This window comes from Protopterus annectens, chromosome 13.part0 (genome assembly GCF_019279795.1).
Source record: "Protopterus annectens isolate FY-2018-M chromosome 13.part0, PAN1.0, whole genome shotgun sequence".
NCBI lineage: Eukaryota > Metazoa > Chordata > Ceratodontiformes > Protopteridae > Protopterus > Protopterus annectens.
Genome location: NC_056747.1, coordinates 104402014 through 104423520, shown reverse-complemented (window position 1 = coordinate 104423520; position 21507 = coordinate 104402014). Strand labels below are relative to the sequence as shown.

General features: G+C 43.4%; 1 protein-coding gene across 1 annotated transcript in view; it reads right to left on the bottom strand.

The window, feature by feature from the left end:
• TIMM44 (translocase of inner mitochondrial membrane 44) overlaps positions 1–21507 on the bottom strand; it is a 1268345-nt gene that overhangs the window by 157978 nt on the left and 1088860 nt on the right. The window lies entirely within an intron of this gene.

Here is a 21507-nt window from a genome sequence, read left to right as displayed (position 1 = left end):
ATTGGACTGCCAGAGCGTTGAGAGAGCCTGGCAGGTATTGTGCTAACAGGTGTAGTTGCATGGAAGAGGCTGTGAGCCAAAGGGCCATGGCCAGCCTGCAAAGAGGGTAGGAGTGAGTCTCTCCCTGCTTGTTAATGTACCACATCACAGTGGTGTTGCCTATTTTGATCAGGAGAACCCCTGGAGAGAGAAGGGGTTTGAAAGCTATCAAGGCGTGCTGCACAGCCATCATCTCTTGACTGATGTGCAGAGGGATTTGCTCTGGGCTCCATTGGCCCTGTATGCACCTGCCATCCAGGTGTGCACCCCAAATGTAGTCTGATGAGTCTATGGTGAGGATCTGGGCGGAGGGGGTTGGGGAAAAGGGCAGTCCCTTGTTGTGGGAGCATGCTGTTGCCCACCAAAAAAGTCCTTTGAGGCAAGGAATTATAGGTAGAAGAGTTTCCAGGTCTTGAGAGTGCTGACACCAAAGGCTCTTTAGTTACCACTAGTTTCCTCATATGCAGTCTGGCATATGGAATGAGTAGTATGCAAGATGCATGAACCCCAGAGCTTGCAGGATCTTCCTTGCAGATAGCTGGAGCCTGGTGGCTAGTTGAGAGAAGTAGGCTGTCAGGAAAATTTGTTTCTCTGCTGTAAGGTATGTCATCTGGGATGCTGTGTCCAGACTTGCTCCCAGGAAGATTATCCTTTGGGTGGGCACCTGTTTGGATTTCCTTTTGTTGATTGTGTACCCTAGGGAGGTTTGTAAGGTCTTTACAAAGGCCAGGTGCTTGAGCAGCTTTTCCTGGCTGGCTGACTGAATAAGGCAGTCATCTAAGCATGGGTAAATTTGAATATTTCTTTGTCTGCAAAAGGCAATGGCTGGAGCCAGACATTTTGTGAGAACTCTGGGAGCAGTAGGTAAACCAAAGGGAAGCGCAGAGAACTGAAAGTGTTGAGATCCTGCCCTGAAGTGGAGGTATTTCCTGTATGATTCTCTGACAGGAATGTGGAGGTAGACCTCTTTTAGATCTAGGGTGGCTAGCCAAACGTCCTTGGAGAGCATGGGTAGCAGCTGCTGGAGGGTGAGCATTTTGAATTTTGGGATCACCAGGAAGGTGTTTAGCATGGATAGATCGAGGATGGGGAGCCAGGTGCCCTCTTTTCTGGGCACCAGAAAAAGTCTGGAGTATAGCCTTGGCCTATCTGTTCTGCAGGAACGTGCTCTACTGCCCTCATAGAGAGCAGGGAAAGGATTTGCTTTTGAGCCTCTGCCCACTGATTTGGTGGTAGATCTGGGAACCCTTCTGGGGTTGGAAGGGTGTGGAAAGAAAATTTGTATCCCTGAGACACAATGTTCAGAAGCCATTGGTCCTTGGTAATGGTGGCCCAGGTGCTTGAGTGAAAGGAGAGTTTTCCTCCTAGGGGTAAGTGAAGGTGGGCAGAGGGGGAGAGGTGAAGGAGGCGAGTCATTGTGAGTTCTTACCATAAGGCGGTGGCTGAGAACTCACTGGTTTTGAAGTGGAGGCAGTCCACTGCTTAGATCTCTGCATTCCCTGGGGCTGCTGTGTGAGGGGTCTGTTTCCACGGGGCCTAAGCTGGGCCAGTTTACTCAGAGCAGGAAAGGACTAGTGCTTGGAGGGACAATGTCTGCTGAACCTAGGTGGCTGGACCTGTAACAAATCCTTAACTGTTTGCATAGATTTTGCTTTTTCTTCCATCTTTTTTAAGACCTCTTCTGCCTTAGTGCCAAATAAGTTATCTTTGTGCAAGGGAGCATCCAACAACTTATTTTTGACATGGTCTGGCAGGGGTTGTTCCTTAAGCCATGCATGTCGTCTAATGACAGATCCAGTGACTGCTGCCCTGCATGAAGCTTTTAGGGCATCAAAACCACAGTGCAAAGTGTATTCAGTTACTTGACTTGCAGAATGCATTAAGTCTTGCAAATCTTTAGATTCTGCCCAAGCAGGAAAGGAAGACATTTTTTGTTTAAGAAGTTCCAAGGTATGTTGCTGAAATTTCAGCATATGAACTGACAATTTATTGCCCTGATAGCAAGAGTAGCTGAGGTGTATACTTTTCTACCCCATCTGTCCAATGCTCGGGAATCCCTGTCTGAGGGGGTGGGATTCTTAGCAGAGGTTGCTTTAATCCCTTTTGGCCCTTGAGAAATTACATCAGGGTCTGCTGTTGGACTTTTTAAAAAAATATTTATGCAAGTCAGGGACTCTATAGTACCTATCTGGTTTTCTGGGAGCAGGAGTCAAGCTGGATTTGATGAAAACATTCTCCACAACATCCAGGACTGGGGGGTGGTGGTGGTGGCCAAGGGTCTGTGTTGTGGAAGATCTAGGAATTCCCCGTGTCTCTTTTTAGACTGAGGGTAGTCCTGACTCTCCCATTGGAAATGCTCCCTTAAAGTATGCAGGGTTTCCCCAAAGGAAAAATCCTCTGGGGGAGAGGCTGAAGGAATGGAGTCCTCTGCATCAGAATCCTCATAAGTGGAGAAGGGTTGCATATCTTCATAGGCAGATGCATCAGATACATCTGACTCTTGTTCAGACAAAACTACAGGGGACAAATCTCTTTTCCTTTTGGAGGAGGTAGCTTGGCTTCCCTTGATCAGCATGATAAGGTCTTCCGCCATTTTAAGCATTTGAGACTGAGGCAAGGTAGCAGGCGCCTGAGAGTGGGTCGTCGGTTTCTTGGGTGTGGTTGAAACTCTGGGCCTAAGAAACTCAGTCGGTTTTGAAAGAACGCGAAAGAAGACGTCGGTTTGTGTCGAGATTCGGTAGTGCGAAGGACTTTCTCAGAAGCCGGTGTCTGCTCAGCGGCTCCGGACCCATCCAAGGTAGAGAAGACCGCAGGATCCTTAGTCGAAGAAGAGTTTTGCGGCATACCGGACTCCGAAAGGGTCTCGGTAGTGGCCTGTGAAACAAATGAAGCAGGCATTAGGTGTTGCGAAAGCTCCTCACTGAGTACCGGAGGACTGATGCCTAGCTTAACGGAAGCGTCCTCGGTAGGTTTGGACCTGTGCGGTCTGTCCCTGTATTTATCTTTACATTTTTTCAGGTGATCTGCTGTCGGACAGCTTACTGAAGCCATATCAGAATTCGAGGACTGTAAATGAAAATATCTAGCTAGAATAAGGGCCCAATGATGGATAGTTCTGGCATTGAACAAAGCACAGAAGTGACAAGGAGGGACATAGTGATCTGGGCCTAAACAAGTGACGTAGTAAGACTGGAAGTCTCAGTGTGGTATTTGCTTTCCATAGGCGAGACAATTATTAACTTTTTCTGACATCAGCTAGTGGAAGAAAAAAGGATCCCCAATGGGGTACTGAAGACTTCAACTTCAATTCGGTAGATGAAAACTCAGTGGCTGACCGGCACTCGTGTGAACTGCTTCTGCTTCGGGCTCCACGGCAAGAAAGACTGATGTAATGGCGTCGGCTGCCTTTTTTTATACTACTGACGACCTGATGTCAGTCCTCAAGCGACAGCAACCGATGCAGAAATACTAAGTCTCTGTTATTCAGACCAGCAGATGGCTACCCTGGCAGGGATAACCCAAATGTGATGACTGCAACAGTGAAACGAAGAAAATCAACTGATATGTCTTGTGATGTTCAGCACCCGATGAAGGTAGAACTCCACATGGCTGTGAATATGGAGGCATGGAGGATGCATTTCCCATTCCCTTCTCTTACAGATATTGGGAAGTACTGAGGAAATAAACAGTTAAACAGCTGAGAGATTACTTTAGGAATTAAAGCGGAATTTGTCCAGACAGACGTCTGGAATTTATGGAAGACTAAGTAAGGACCTTTAGACACAAGTGTACAAAGCTGTCACAGTGATAGTTACCTGGAAGACAAATTTCCACGATTAAATTTGTAGGTCTACTACCAAATCAGCCAGCTAAAATGAAAGAATGCAGCATGTCATTCATGAGGTTCAGGTACCATGGTGCTGACTGATTCTTGACAAGACAGCAGAAATGAATCTTTCTCTTCGGTTACTCTTTGATCACTGTGCTGGACCAATATCCATCCTCAAAAACAGAGGCTCAGGCTTCACAAATGTTTCCAGAGCTTGAAGGATCAAAAACACTGTTCTCAGTTTGTGGATACTTATACTTTCAAAAAACGTCATCAGCCCTCAAGTGTACCTCTCCAAAGATGCATCCAACCAGAAGGAATGCACTTCAGAAAAGAAAATATCATCCCCCAGAATGCTGGCCAAGATCTACCATCCAATGGAATGGCAGCAGAGGCATGAGACAAGGAGGAGATCTGAAAGGGAATGGTAGCTTATTGGTCACTGCCATCAAACTTACAGAGTACCACCCACATATGGAAAGCAAGGGAGTAGATCTGTGAGCGTGTCACTACCTCTAGTCCCAGAAGACACAGTAAAAAGTGAGTCTGTAGCCATCTCAGTTCAAACAGAGCAAAACAAAACTGTGAAGCATGTCCAGAACTGCCTCTTAAAGGGAGTGCACTGTACCAAAAGATAATTCTAGGTCACTGCAGCCAAGACAAATCCCAGATCATCATCATCATGAATCCAGGAAGGGATCCACCAGCACCCAGTTATTTAGGTAGACAACACAAAAGGAGGCTGCATTACTGAAGGGCTTCAACACCATAGCCAACAGCATGGCAAAAACCCTGGAAGCACGGGCAAAGGTAGATAGTAGAGCCTGGTATTGAAAGTACCATCCAAACAGAACAAGACAGCCTTCTACTGAGATCCCACCAAAAGCTAGAATGGCATAAGAGGACCTTATAACTGAAGAATCTATGGAAAAAGCTGAACCATGAATTACCTCAGAGGGCCCAGATAGCATTACCTAAATACTAGTTAAGAAAGAGATTCCAAATAATTTTAATAAGGTATGTCAGGGATCTGAACTCACCACACCTTGCTCAGGTGGACATCATGCCAAAAAAGAAGCCCCAAAAAACTAAGGATGTAATTTCTCTTCCTCCTATGGAGAAGGAATGAACTGACTTTTCTTAAGACGTGCTCAAGGTCATTTTAACTCTGACGCCTCTTTTCTTTTATTCCCAGCCCTCTTCCCCAACCCCTCAAAAGACTGCTGTGGATTCATCTTCATCTGAATACTAGGGAGGCCTATTCATCTCAAATCTGTTCTCCTGGTCAAGTCCCTTCTAATGAGGAAGATTCCCTTTCTCCTGACTGTCTGACAGAAGAAGCTTCTTTTGAAGAGACAATATTAAACCTAATGAAATTAAGTGAGGTCTAGGCAGATTACACAGATCCAAAGAAGACAGATGCTACAGCTTTTGGAAATGGGCAACCCTTGCCCCTTCTGTTCCTGAAGCCTTATTGGACGCCTTTCAATCCACCTCTGCTGCCCCTGACTCTCATCCTCCAATGCCAATCAGACTTTACAAAGTCTCTGATGATCTTATGTTCTTATCTATCTCTCTCTTCTAATAAACCTTCTAAGCTCCTTCCTACTGCTAACTGCCCTCCCTTCAGACAAAGTTAGCAGGGCTATGGGATACGTGGGTAAAAAGGTTTACACCTCCTCTGCTTTGGCATTCAGGGTTATCAGTCATCAGACCTAAATGACCAAGTATTTGATATGCATTCTCAATTCCTTAAACAAAGTAGTGGTGGCTTTACAAGGAACTGATTCTAAACAGCAAATGTTGTCCTTACTTAATCAGGCTACACAAGTAGCCAGACAAAGCATTCAATATAATTATGAAGATATAGAGGCCTGTGGTGGTGGTGCTGCGGTAGCGTTGTCGCCTCACAGTAAGAAGCTGTCCGGTTCGATTCTCAGCTAGAGCATGTTCTGCGTGGAGACATGCGTGAATGGGCGTACCTTCGTTGAAGGTTGTGCGTCAGGCCTGGCAAGCCGGTACGTAAAAATCAACTGCCAATCATTAGCGGACCAGAGTTCCGCTGTGGCGACCCCTAACCGGGAAAAGCCGAAAGACACAAGAGGCCTCATCCAGAGCAGCTGCTACTGGCTCTGTAAAACTCAGGTATGCATAGTTACACAATCAGCCCATCTCGTAGACTTTAACACAAAAATTACAGGCTCCCTTTAGAAAATCACCTCCTTTGTCAGAAGAGATCCTAGACCCAGACAGAAACACAGGAAGGCCTCCAGAAAGATTCCCAGATAAACCAGAGAAAGTTCCTCTTCTGGAAGGCCTTTCTTTGGGGACACATCTCTGTGACTATCACAAAGTCTTTCTCCCCTGCCTCCCCAACCCAGCCCTAGCCCTTTCAAAAAGGCTGACCCACTCTATCTCCACCTAGGAAGAGATTACCATAGACCAACAGGTACTTCCTATTTAAAAAAACAGCCAAGCCATGTCTTCGATAGAAATCTTCCCCTCCCCATTACCAAATCCACCTGCTTCCATAGATCCCATGGAAATTACAGGCACAAGGCACAGTAGAACCAGATCCACAAGAATTTGTGGGAAAGGGCCTTTATTCCAGAATCTTCTTTGTACCAAGGAAAGAAGGGCAATGGAAATCCATAGTGGATCTTTCTTTACTAAACACTTTCCTAAAAGTGCCACCCTTTGAAATGCTCTCCCTTCACATACTGCTACAATTTGTACTACCTTAGACCTTCTTGTACCCCTAGATCTAAAAGACGCCTACCTCCATACACCACTCTGCCTCCTTGCAGGAGATTCCTCAGGTTTTGTACTGGGTCATCTCATTTTTAGTTTACTACTATGCTTTTTGGACTTTCCACAGCCTAAAGAGTTTTTGTATAGTGTTGGGCAACAGTGACTACCTTCTGTCAAACCTAAGGAATACAGATTTGTCCCTACTTAGACAACATTTTAATCCAAGCCTCCTTGCAACAGAAACTTCTGCAAAACCTCCAGTTAAACCTCAACCTACGCTCACACTTGGTGTTCACCATCAACTACAAGAAGTCTTCCCTGTGTCCTAGTGTTGGCCTAGTTTTGCTGGGCTACAGGCTTAACACCAAAAGGATGCAGGTCTTTTTGCCTCTGGAAAAAGTGCAGAGCCTTACATATTACTTTCACAGCCTTGACGCTCTCAGCCAGTGCTCAGTCATGGAGATACTAATGGCCATGAGATTCATGGCATCAACTATCTAAATTCTCCCTCTAGCTAGACTGCATATAATGAAAATCCAGTGGTACCTGAAAACAGTTTGGTTCCAGCACTGTCAGCCTCTAGACACAGTAATGCCTCTATTACCTTGTCTCAGGATAGAATTCTCATGGTGGAAGGACCAGGTGCAACTCAACCCTGGACTTCCCTTCACCCCTATACGTTCCAATTTAGGAAACTTACTTGGACAAGGCATGGGAGGCCTGGACAGGAACACACTGAGTTCAGGACAGATGGCAGCCAACTACTAAAGGAACACATCAATATAAAGAAGATAAGGGCCCTCATCAAAGGTCAAGTCTTTTTTTCATATCTGGAGATCTGGTCTCCCACAAGTGTTCACACACAATATTATAGTCATGTGGTACAGAAACAAGCAAGGAGGAACCAAGTCTTACCAAATGTACAGATTGGCACATACTGCCTGGGAGACTGCAATCCAAAAAACCATGTCTTTAGTAGCCATATGCATTTCCTCACAGGACAGTGTGTTGGCAGACACATTAAGCAGGACTTTGGAGGATCCTAATGAATGCACTCTCAAAAGACAGGTTTTCCTGGACATCCTTCACCATTAGGGGACACCTCAAAAACTCCTGCTGGCATCAGGCACCAACAAACCGCTCCCCCTCTTTTGCACCAGGGTCCCTTTTCCTTCAGCATGAAGGACAGATGTCTTCACCTTTCAGTGGACAGGGAGATTCCTCTACATCTTTCCTCCTCTACCTCTCATCCCAAGAGATCTTCTAAAGGCCCACAAAGACAAGCCAAAACTCTTGTTTGTGATCCCCTTTTGGCCAAGTCAGCACTATTTCCCTTTTCTATTTCATCTAACCAGGGGCAACTACTACAAACTGCCACTATTAGTGATCTTATCACACAGCAGAAAAGGTCACTACTACACCCAACTCATCACCCTTAAACCCAACACTATGGATGATGGGAGGGTTATAATTCCTTACAAGTATCACTTTTCTGAGGACAATATTTGGATTCTCCAAGAATCCAGGAGACCCACCACTCAAATATCCTACATAGCCAAATGTTTTTCCTTTTGGTGCCAAAGGAATGCAAAGGACCCTAACAAATCAGAGGTACCTTCCATACTAAAATATCTGTGAGAGCTTATGCATCCATCAAAGCCCACCAGCCAGTCTTCTCTGCTTGCTTACCCTTCAAGCTCCCAATTATGTCCAGATATGAGATCGGGTAATTCCTTAAAGGGTTGCTGCATCTTAGACTATCAAGGAAGACCATAATCCACTCCCCTTGGGACCTCAACCTCATGCTGGAAAAGCTTCCTTTACAGCCTTTAGAGAAAGGCAGCTTCAGCAAATCTCAGATTCTGCACCTGGAAAACTGTTCTGCTTCTGGTTCTCACTTCAGTTAGGAGAGTTTCAAAGCTTCAGGCTCTCGTAGCCAATCCACATTTTCCTTGTTGTTCACAGCGACAGGGTGACCCTGAGGATTAATCCTTCATTCATGCCTAAAGTAGTGAACGAGTTGTTACTCAACCAGGCGACAAGTTTCCATACTTTCTTTCCCAACTCACACAACTGGGAAGAAAGGGTCCTAACACTTTGTAGACGCTCATATGCAGTTAAGATTCTATTTGGACAAAACCAAATCCACTCAAAAATCTGAACTGTTTCTTTCATGGACTCAAAACTGGGCCAACAGGTATTTAAGAAAACAACTGCATGCTGGATTTATAAGGGCATCTCTTTTTATTTTTTACAAGGCAAGACTTTTTCCTCATGCCCTTGAGCCCATTCTAACAGGGCAGTGGCATCCTCTGGGGCCTTCTAAGAAGGGATGGACATCAGGGCCCTACTGGAAGCTGCACCTGGTCTTCTGTACACACCTTCACTAAACTTTACAGGATTGATGCCTTTTCCAGGTCCAGAGCTGCCTTTGCTAGCTCAGTACTTTTGGGCCTCTTAGATAGTTCTGCAGCTTACTAACCAACCAGCCTTAAGTTCTCTTTAGCTCTGGGAATCGCTCACTGATTAGGAATACTGCCACAGTGATGTCAGTCAGGGCATAGCACAGTTGTGTAAGAACGTGCCATGACACTAGATGTCCTACAATCATTACTGCAGTATTCCTTCTCAGACTCTTTTCCTCTCCTTTAATTTTGTACTGCCCCTTTCTTTCCCTCTCTTTTCTCCCTCGTTCCTACCCTGTGGACAGTTTCCTAGAATAGGGAGGCTTCCTTATCACTTCGTACTTTACCCCTTTTAGCTGACCAGTCTCTGTCAAAGGTCTTCAGACTGCTGGCTTGGAGACAGTCTAAGGAATTACACTTATACATCTCCCTATATACCCCTAGGCTTATGAGGTGATGTCACACGACACAAGGACGATTCTGTAAAGCTTTGGTACCCTGGATGCAAGTCATTAATGATAACCCACTGATTAGGAATACATCTACTTTTATGGTAAGTTCTTACACACTTGCACTATCTGCACAAATTCATGCATATTAAATGTAATGATAAATTCAACTCATTCATCAGTGATGGCATTTGGGTGAGAAAGTGATTCAACAAGTCTACGATATGATTCCACTAACAATAATTATTCCTTAAGTGAAGTCTGCTGTTAGGCAACAAGAGGATACAGTATGACATATGGTACAGAAACTCCAAAAATGTTTTTGGAAACAGTATGATCTTAGATGCAACCCCAAAAGTAAGGCTCCTGTTTTTCAAATCTTCATGGACAAAATTACTGTTTTGCAGTCCAGAATTGTACCCACAAAGATTTTCAGTTGCTCTGGTACTAGATCTGATTTCTGTTAATTTATAGTGCACCCAAGGATACCAGGAATAGAATAGCTATCATAAGACCACCCAGAAACTGTTGTGGAAAACAAGTATGTGTGCGCCAGGCAACCATATAAAGCAGAATGAGTGTACACTGTTTCCAGACAGCTGTTATGGCTGGGGCCAAACACTCCATGGATTGTTCTGGAACAGCTGCAAGGGCAAATGACATGGCCACAAAATGAAAATTGCTATTCTTATCCCCTTCTCCAAGAACTGATGGGAATATTCCAGTATGGACTGTCCAACCAGGTTACACAATACAAACATTTAAGGTAGGATTCTGTGTTCTGTATTTTTTAAGGAAAGAAATGATCTCGAGTAAAATTCCACGTAACGGAGAGACAGAGGGAGATGGAGGACATAAAGGAGAACCCTCTCTATTACACCCTTAACCAACATGATTTGTACTGTTTCTGTAATGAAGATTTCTGATGTCAATTGAATCAGCTAAGCAACAGGCATTAACAGAAATACTATCTTGTAACCCATTTAAAAGCATCTTTCAATCAAGTGTCATGCACCTAGCTCCTGAAGTCCTGGAAGTGATGGATTCCGCACACAGATGAACAAAATTAGTAGATGTTAGAGGCTACAAGTTGGGGGGGGGTCCCCACTTCTGATAACAGGCATTAATCAGTCATTCAGAGTAACTGATTCTGCCTCCACAACAGGATCTACTTTTTGAGACCGACCCTTGGAAACTGAACTACTGTACAACCGTCTTCCTGAAGAATGGGAATTTCTTACCTCTTTTGCAGAGGAAGCAGCAAGTGTAGCAGAACAGAGGAGGAATGGCTAGAAACCTGCAAGTAATTGTTCAAGTTCTCCTTTTTTTGCAATATCATCTTTCATGATCATCATGTCAGGTGCTGTTAGCAACAAATCAAACCAGCTACTCGGAACAAACAACGTAAAACTGTAAAAATTCTTTCTTGGTCATTATATTTTGTGGATAAGATTTTCGATTTTTCCAAACCTACCTCACATCCACAGAGAACGTTGCAGTCAATTTCATGGAAAAGAATGCAACACAATAAGCAACTTTAGACTCAGCAGAGATATTGACAATTTTGCTAATCTTGAAATGTGTGTCCTCTACATCTCCTTTCTGAGGTAATTCAGGCAACTGGCTGGTAAGGAAAGCAAATATTCATATACAACTATTTGGCAACTGACCTTGAATGCAATAACTAAAAATTAATGGTTATATTTTCTTTAAAAAAATCATATATTGTATTATCTTTATAAACATGATTGCACATATCAAAAAAAATGTTTTATCTAAAAAGGGAAGTGGGGCTTAAAGCATTTCCATTATTCCTCAGACTCTGTGCTCATTCTTCAGCCTCTGTGTATTTTTCAATATCCTTGAATCCTTTAAGAATAACCCTAAGCTGCTTAGGCATAGCATCCCTATCTCAAGGGTTAATAAGCCCTCCCCCTTACATTGTTTTTACATTTGTCCAGATTTCTTGCTCTAACAGGTTGATAGGTATGATTTCCATGCATTATGGGCCTAGCCAATATGATGATGGTTGAAATCCTGCTTAGTTAAGAAACTTTGAAAAAAAGGTTTCTGAAACCAGGAAACAGCTTTATAGTCTGAACTTGGAAGAAACTAGTGATCTTGTCTAAAAACAATTTTATTAACAAGTTCCAGAGGGGAGACTGACTACTCTATACATTTGAATTAATTTAAGGCATGGAAATTTAATTTTCTATCCTCAAAAAAGTGCAAGTTCTGCTACAAGAGCATCAGCTAAAACTATGCATGAGCCTAGTATTTCAACAAACATCAGGAAGACTGGACTAGCACATACCAAGCAAGGGAATAGGCTGCAGCTTACAGAACAAATGTACAGTCGTGTAAAATCTTACCAGAACAGTAGATGTCCTTCTCGTCACTGCTGTAGTACATTCTTTACTAAAGTGATTCTGTGCCAAAGGTAGCCCAACTTTCAAAGCCTTAGGATTTTACAGACTTCGTACATCACGTGTATGCTCCACGCTCAAGGCGTGAGGCATAAAGGTGATGGACGGATGTACATACCTCACAAGTAATAGCCCCAGGAGCAACAACAGTTCTAGGAAGGAGGAAGGACACGTACATCCAGAAGGGCAAAAAAGAAAAGAGCAGCGTAGGAGGGGGAGGAGGGAGGGAACGAATACTGCGACAGTGAAGGACATCTACTCTACGATTTTACACAACTGTACTATGGCCTTCCACATCATTGTTGCAGTATTCTTTAGTAAAGGCAGAGTATAAAAGCTCAAGAGGAAACTTGGAAGGAGAAAGGCCCACAAAAGCCCTCAAGAAACCCATGCAGGATAGCTATGGCAAAGCCACCTCTTGCTCTGGAAACACCATCCAATTTGTAATGCTTAGTAAAGGTATGGACAGAGGTCCAAATAGCAGCATTAAGGATGGAATTGGTAACTATCCTTTGAAAAAAGCACCAGAGGAGGCCAAGGCCCAGGTAGACTGAGCCTTTACAAAGGCAGAAAGGCTCTTCAAATGTAAAGGGTAACAAAAATAAATGGTCTTAGAGATCCATGAAGAAATGGTTTGCTTAGAAACTGACAAACATAGAGATATAGCAAGTAAAAAGCTGTTCAGTCTTGTGCATGACCTTACTCTTATTTAAATAATATCTGAGCTGTCTATGCAAAGCCAAGGAGTGAAGAACATTCTCACTAGCGGCTACAAAGAAGGAAAAAAGGAGGGCAAATTAAGAGACGGATTAAGAGACAATTCATTAACCACCTTGGACATAAAAGAAGGATTAGTACAGAGAGACACCTGGCCTTATGAAAAACTAAAGAAAGGAGGAACAGTCATAAGAGACTGGAGTTCAGACACTCTCTTAGCTGAAGTAAGGGCCAAAAGACTAACAGTCTTCCATGTACAATGTTCTAAGGAAGCTGAAGCTGGAGGCTACAAAGGATTTCCTATTAGTGGGTTTCCTGGCCTCCTGCAGAACCCTAAGCACATCCTCAAAAAAAGGTGACTAAAAGGAATCAAAACCCTATCACCCACAATGCCAGTTAAAGAGTCTCAAGTGAGGATGGATGAGAGACCCCTTGTCTTGTGTGCTTAGGTCCACCCTGTGAGGTAACTTGTCACGATTGCCCTTGGCTATGTGCAGAAGAAGAGAGAACCAATGCTGTCTTGGCTAAAAGGAAGTCACCAACAAGATTTTGGGGGGAGTCCTATTCTATCTTGAGCAGGACCCTCAGAATCAGAGGAAGGGGAGGGAAGACAGAGAGAAACATCCTCTTTCAAGAACAAGATATGGCATCCACCTTCAAAGCCAGAGGATATGGGACTCTGGTGCAAAAAAGAGGAAGCTGTCTGTTCAAAGCAGAGGCAAAAAGATCTGCCTGTGGAGTATCCCACTGATGGACAATGTCCAGAAACATATCTCTGTGAAGCATCCACGTGAGCCTGTGTTTTGGACCCGCTCAGAGTCTGTCACTATATTTTGCTCCAACGGGATATATACAGCCTGAAGAGTCACTTGATACTGGACAGTTAGACCACAAACTTAATCAGCTAACCTGCAATGAAGAAAGGACTGTGTCCTCCCTTGTTTGTTGATGTACCACATCATTGTGGTATTGTTTGTAAAGATTTTGAGAAGCCTTGGAAGGAAAAGGGAATGAAAGTTCTGAAGGGTAAAAAGGAGAGCTGTCGTCTCCTTGATACTGATGTGGTCTGACACTTGAAAAGGGAAACCATAGGCCCTGGACCTTGAGGGGACTGAAAGAGGCTCCCCACCCTGTGTCTGTGGCATCTGAGAAAAGTTCCGGTGAGGGGAATGGGGGCTGAAAAGAAAGTCCCGGGTTGAGAGACAGCTGATGAATCCACCACTAAAGCTCGAGCTTGTGGCATGGAAGAAAATGGGGTAGAAAATGTATAGGATGACAGTGTTGGAGGGATACTGACATAAGCAACCGGTACAGTTTCCTCATATGAAACATGGTTAGATGTAGCATAGGAATGGTGGAAGCCATGAAGCCTGGCTCCCTTAGAAACTCTCTAGCTGTAACTGAAACCCGGAGGAAAAAGGGACTGAAAAAAGTGAGAAGAGCAAAAGCCTTGGGAGGAGGCAGGGAAGCCAGCATATGGAAAGTGTGATCCTGCAACCGAGAAACACATAATCCCGAGAAGGAACCATGACTGATTTCTGGAAGTTTATTTTAAACCCCAGGCTTTGCAGACAAACAGTATAGTGGAGGTGCTGAAGCAAAGGGCGGAAAGCCTGAATGATTAGGTCGTCCAGATAAGGAAAGATTTGAACCCCTCTCATCCTGCAAAAAGAAATCACAGGAGCAATGCAATTGGTGAAAACCCTTGGAGCAATAGAAAGGCCAAAGGGCAAAGCAGAGAACTGAAAATGCAAGGAAGAAACAGGGAAACACAAACATTTTCTGAGTAGGGGATGAATTGAGAAGTGAAGATAAGCATCCTTGAGATCCAGGGAGGCCAGGAAATCCTGGAGAAGAAGAAGGAGAGGAGGAAAAAGGGTTTGAATGGACAATATCCAAAAGGAAGAGATCTTCAGAAAGTTGTTGAGGTGGGTCTCAGGTGCCTTCCTACCTGGGAACCAGAAACATTCTGGAATAAAATCCATTCTTTCCTGGGAAGGGGAAACAGCTTGAATGGTGCTTGGTGCCAAAAGGCCACAAAGCCATTCTTGGAGGAGTTGAAGCTGTTCCTGAGGAGGTTGAGGGATGCCCATAAAGGAGGAAGGGATTTCCATACCATAAAGTATCCCAAACAGATGATAAGACAGAACCTAAGAGTCCTGCGTGATCTTTAACCAATTGGGAAGGGACAGGGAAAGACAGAGAGATAAGGGAACCTGCACAAGAAAGGGTGAAGCAAATAGTCTTATAGAAACTGGCTTGTCTTGAAAAGGAGGCTTCTGAGAAGTGGGAGTTAAAGTAGACTTAGCAGGAGGACCCTGCCTAGAATCATTCTTATCTTTTGGAGGAGGGCAAAGCTGTCTGTGAACAAGAGCAGATTTAGATGGATAATTCTTCAGGAACTTTGGAATAGGAGACACAAAAATATGCTTAAATTCCTGCAAGACCCTACCTTTGTCCTGCAGAGACTTAAAAAGCTTAGCAGCCACAGAACCAAACAGGTTCTTGTCATCAAGAGGAGCATCCAGCAGTTTAGTCTTTATATCATCAGGCAAAGGCTGGAGATGAAGCAAAGTGTAATCTCTCAAAAACAGAAACAAAAGCAGCAGTCCTGGAAGAGGCATCATTTGCATCGTAACTACATTTAATAGACTGGTGGGCTACTTCAGAAATAGAGCCCAGTAAAGAGAGGGCTGAGGCCTTCTTGACAGAATCAGGAAGATCTGAGACAGCCTGAGGAAGAAGGGCTAAAGCATACCTGGTCATATGGCTCTGGTAATTAATAGCCCAAAAGGCCAAGGTGGCAGCAGTATATACCTTCTTGTCCACCTGTTCCATAGCTTTACTGCCCTTGTCAGAACGAAGTAGTCTAGTAGAAGGCAAAAGCTTAGAGTGTTTGTCAGAAGAAACAGACACTACAGAATGATTAGCGGAAGGACATTTGTAGAGAAACTTACACTCATTGAGATTGAGCACTTTGTAAAATCTGTCAGGTTTCGTAGGGGCTGGAGGTTGAGAATTTGGACCACAGAAGCTGCTAAAAAGGGCAGCCACGACTGGAGGGACAGCAGAGGGCTTAAGGGACTCCATCTGGAGGAGTTCATAATACCTCTTTTGAATGTCAGAAGCCTGAGAACAGTCCCCATTTAAAATATTCCAGCATACAAGAAATAGTATCCCCAAAGGAGAGCTCTTCGAAGGGAGACTAAAAAGATATGGCAGCCAGATAAAAGCACAAAACTTTATAAAAGAAACAAATAAGGCTCCAAAAACACTACTAAGGCTTGAAGGTAGCAAATTTTTAATACAACAAACAGGTTAGTGCTTTCAGAAACAACTTCCTTCTTCAGACCATAAAACAGAATGAAAAACGCATGTTTAAAATACTAAGAAATACCAATCACTAAAATGAGGGATGATATCATTTCCTGAAATCATTGCTAATTGCTACATCCCATTTATAAAACCAAAAATCTCCCAACCAATCAACAAACTCGAAAAGAACCAAACCTGCATAAAAGCAACGTCCGCTTAATGTCTAAGTGTACAGCTCCTTAGAAATGGTTTCAATGTTAGTTTCTCATTAAGCACAGGTTCTATATAAGACTTAAGCAAAATAATCCATTTTTGCTCCTCAGACTCCGTTCTGTTTCTTAAGTCCCCATCTCTATTGTTCTTATTGATTAATTCTAAAACAAAAAACATAAAGCAATGTTCCTCCCTCTTCTCTCTCACATGTCTTGTCAAAGCACTGGTATCTTCCCCCTGCGAACATCATTCGCATGTTCGAGTACTCCCTCTCTTAGGCTGTGGTTAGTCATTCCAACATAAAAGGCACTGCATACACCACAGCATGCCATATAAATCAAATCTGTACTCCTGCAATTTGCAAAAAAATCAGACTCCACTTGAAACCTGTCTGTTCATGATAATAGGATGTGCATGCAAAAATAAAATTATATGCTCTACATGTCCTACACAAAAGTGCCACTATGTTCAGAGTCTTGTCTATGAACTCTGTTCGCATTTTTGTAGCACAATTGCCCTTTGAGGGACAGATTATTCCTAAAACTAAATATTGTGTCAGTATCAATTATCTTACTAATCTCAGTGTCCGCTAAAAGGATCAGCCAGTACTTTCTCGTCACTTCACATACCAAGTTGATATAATTGGAATAGGCAAAAACCGGTCTACTCCTGGTATTAACCAAAGTGGTTTCATTGCTCACAGCAAGACTATTACTGCTTCTACGTATGAAATAATGTTTCCCCTTTGTATCCCTATTGGTCAGCACTTCTTTAATACAGGTATCTATATCAATCGTTCTATACCCCCTCTTAATGAAATCCACCCTCAAATTAGAAAAGGCTTGATTCATGTCAGCACCCACACTATGTAACCTCATAAGCCTCAAAAACTGACCCTTGAGGACATTCTTTGTAATATGCACTGGATGCATGCCAGACTTGAGTAAGAGTGTATTCTTGCAATTGTTTCTGTATAAACTAGTATTAGGCTGTTTCAATTAATTTCTCTTGACTGTAACAAAAAGAAAATCAGTATACTCAGCTGGTGACTGATAACCGAATTTAAGGAATGTATTGGTACTGTGCAAGAACTCCACAAGGTCTACAAGTGCTCTCCAGTGTCAACCCAGATGATAAAAATATCTTCCACAAAACATCTGTAGAAATATATTGACTTAAAAAAGATGTTTGTAAATACTTTCTCATGTTTCCACAGTGTCAAAACTAAATTTGCATATGTAATGGCACATACAGGGTGCCTAGAGAGGAGTTGTGGTATTGTATAAGGAAGTCAGGAGTGTCAGAAAAGTATGTAAGAGTGGTACAGGATATGTACGAGGGCAGTGTGACAGCAGTGAGGTCAGCGGCGGGAGTGATGGATGCGTTTAAGGTGGAGGTGGGGTTACATCAAGGATCAGCTCTGAGCACTTTCTTATTTGCAATGGTGATGGACAGGTTGACAGACAAGATCAGACAGGAGTCCCCGTGGACTATGATGTTTGCAGATGACATTGTGATCTGTAGTGAGAGTAGGGAACAGGTGGAGAAGACCCTGGAGAGATGGAGATATGCTCTAGAGAGAAGAGGAATGAAGGTCAGCAGGACTAAGACAGAATATATGTGTGTGAATGAGAGGGAGGATAAAGGAATGGTGAGGATGCAAGGAGTAGAGGTGGCGAAGGTGGATGAGTTTAAATACTTGGGGTCAGTAGTTCAGAGTAATGGTGAGTGTGGAAGAGAGGTGAAGAAGAGAGTACAGGCAGGATGGAGTGTGTGGAGAAGAGTGTCAGGAGTGATTTGTGACAGACGAGTACCTGTAAGAGTGAAAGGGAAGGTCTACAAGAGGGTAGTGAAACCAGATATGTTATATGGGTTGGAGACAGTGGCACTGACAAAAAGGCAGGAGTATGAGCTGGATGTGGCAGAATTAAAGATGTTAAGATTTGCACTGGGTGTGACGAGGATGGACAGGATTAGGAATAAGTATATTAGAGGGTCAGCCCAGGTTGGAAGGTTTGGAGACAAAGCCAGAGAGGCACGATTACGTTGGTGTGAACATGTGCTGAGGAGGGATGCAGAGTATATTGGGAAAAAGATGCTAAGGATGAAGCTACCAGGTAACAGGAAAAGAGGAAGGCCTAAGATAAGGTTTATGGATGTGGTGAGAGAGGACATGCAGGTGGTTGGTGTGACTGAGCAAGATGCAGAGGACAGGAAGAAATGGAAACAGGTGATCCTGCTGTGGTGACCCCTAACGGGAACAGCCGAAAGAAGATGATGATTGGCACATACAGTGCACATAGCTACACCCATTCTCTGAATACAATCATTTTCCTCAAATATAAAAGCATTACTCTCTAATAAGAGCTCTAAGAGGTACAAATCAGCTCAGCTTTATTAGCACTAAAATCTGTTTTCGTGCTCAAGAAAGTCCAAATACTTTCTACACCAAATTCATTGAGGATGGTCGAAAATGATGTTCTGTCTAAAGTAACACATATAAAAGTCATTATTATCAGAAGTTGTCCCTGTCCATTCATACAAATCTTCTAGAAAACTTTTTGTATCTTTCAAAATAGTAGCTACAGTGTCCAAAACAGGCCTTCCACATTATCAGTACTGTTAATAGAATGTTCTGACAAACATCCAGACATTACAATGAGAACTAAATCCAAAGGTGGCAAAGGGTAATGCCCCCTTTTCCAAAATGTCCAAAGCTTTGATTTCCTTGTTTAGTAAAAGGGTGGTAAAATGCTGCAATATTCAGGTTCTATAATGTACTGAAGAGAAACACTGCATGTAGGACTCAGCTTTAGCATGACCGTTCAGGATATCATGGCACTTATCTGGGGCTGAAGAAGGCATCAGCAAGGTACCCCCGTGCTACTTCAATGGCATTTTTGATCAAAAGTCCTGGGGGGTGTGCAGCAAGACACCTTTTTCATTCCCCAACACTCATTCAAGCCATTTCTGGGGAGAAGGACTTGGGGGGGGCTCAAGGAAAGTACATGGCAGACCATGTTTTTCCAAAGGAGGTGATTGTCTGGTGGGCAGATACAAGTATCCTTCAATTCCTCTCTGGAGGCAGAGAGGATGGGACACCCCTGCCCTCCAGCATCTCCAGATAGGAAGTGCTCAATCATGGAACTGGGTCAATAATGTGAAACTGAGCAACAGGTGTTGGATGACAAAACAGTGACATTCCTCCAAATGTGTTACAGGGGCTTGAGAAACCTTTATTGGACCCACTGCTGGCATTAGGCCCCGTTCCCAAGTCTGTGTTCCTGTGTTTGTTAAAACATGCCCCAGTAGACTTCATAAATGTGTCTGAAGTCCAGGGTCTGAAACGCAGACCCTAGTGTAGGAGGAACTAGCTGCCCTCCTCATTCTCAACCATCAAGCCCTGCAAGTCATGGGAAGAGGGGTTTCAGAACTCTCCTTGGCCACATGTGTTACCCCAGAGTTCAGACTGGGGGACTCATGGGACAGCTTGAAGAAGCAGGATGTTTGCAAGCATGTTTCAGCTATTCAACCAGGGGAGCTGGGCAGTGTTAGCACCCCAAAATGCCTCTAGCACAGTGGACTGATGAAGGTGCACCTCTCATAAGCCTCCATCAGTGAAAACAGATGCAAAAGAATTTAAATCCTCACCAACTGAGGATAAGGTTGCAGCACATGGGGATTGGGAGACCATCTCATGGACCTCAGCCCCTGATGTTATTGTGACAAAGATCTGTAGGCCCATATAGGATCCTCCACTGAAACCACTTTTGGGCAGTTTCACTTACTACCCATGTGCTTGGCACTTTTCGACTGGTACAATACTCCCTCCTGTGTCTTCTGGTGGAAAAGCTGAACTGTTGTTATGCACGGCAGTGACTCACAATGTGATCCTCTCCTCCAAGCAAAACAGACAGTGCAGCTGCAGGTTTTGTCTTGTAATCAAGCCAGCACCTGACCACTTAGATAATGCTGGTACTGTCAGGTTTGGGAAGTAAATGCCCTGTCTCAGTATGAAGTGTGACATCATGACGTGCACCAAAGGATACTAATCCTTCTCATTTCCCATATCACAACCCTTCTTCTCAAAAAAAAAAAAAATTCTACACTGGAGATGATGGCAGGATAAATGCAAATGTAAGCCTGTAGAGGAAACACAAGGAAAGTTTATGAGAGTTTTGTCTTAATGGCAAAAATCTCATTTTAATTCCAAATAAACATTCTGGGTATGTAAAGCCAGAGGGGTTTCATTTTTTTAACTGGATAAACTTGTTATCATGGATCTTTTCGGTCATGATCTAGGATGCAAGAGCAAGGATAAAATGCAATTTCTAGGGACATCTTACAGTAGCAAATCAAACAGCATGTTTTTGGAAGATGGGATAAAACTTCGGAACAAACAGAAAACTCAAGCAGACATGGGAAGAAAGTTTAAACTCTACACATGTTCAGTGACTAGAGATCACAGTTGAATGGAAATGCAGGACAAGGGTAAAAACTCCACAAAATCCAACAACAGAGATCAAGACTGAACCTATGACCCTGCTTCTAAAATGCAGAGCTTAACTACTGAGTCACTATACTGCTACAAAACTACCATAAAATAATAAATTGATCTATAACAAACAATGCAATAGCTGTACACAGGTCCACTCTTAACAGATATATAGTAAAACAAGAAAGAAATGCACCAATTACTAGCTATTATTTTGACAGAAGTGTGTACTACACTTTTCCCTGGATGCTACCTCTTTTTCATTTTAATTTTCCAGGCATGCAGGTACCACTCATCTAGGCAGTTCTGGTTTACTATTTTGTGTGATGAAGACTGCCAGAGTTAGAAATCAGTTCAGAAATGAGCACCAGAAGCCAAGAAACAAAACCACTACTGTAGTGTGTGTAACTGACATTTATCAAACCACCCTAACAAATGCTATGTAAAAATAAATTCTTGAATAAAGGAGAATGATGTACATTATATTATGTCCATATACAACATGCTGATGTGATATTCTAGCAAAATATATACTAATGGCAGGATAGCAGGGAAGCATTATGCCCTTGTGCAGTTCTGGAACTACAGGATGGCAGGGCAGCATTATGCCCTTGTGCAGTTCTGCAACTGCAGGATGGCAGGGCAGCATTATGCCTTTGTGCAGTTCTGGAACTACAGGATGGCAGGACAGCATTATGCCCTTGTGCAGTTCTGGAACTGCAGGATGGCAAGGCAGCATTATGCCCTTGTGCAGTTCTGGGACTGCAGGATGGCGGGGCAGCATTATGCCCTTGTGCATTTCTGGGACTGCAGGAAGACGGGGCAGCATTATGCCCTTGTGCAGTTCTGGAACTGCAGGACGACGGGG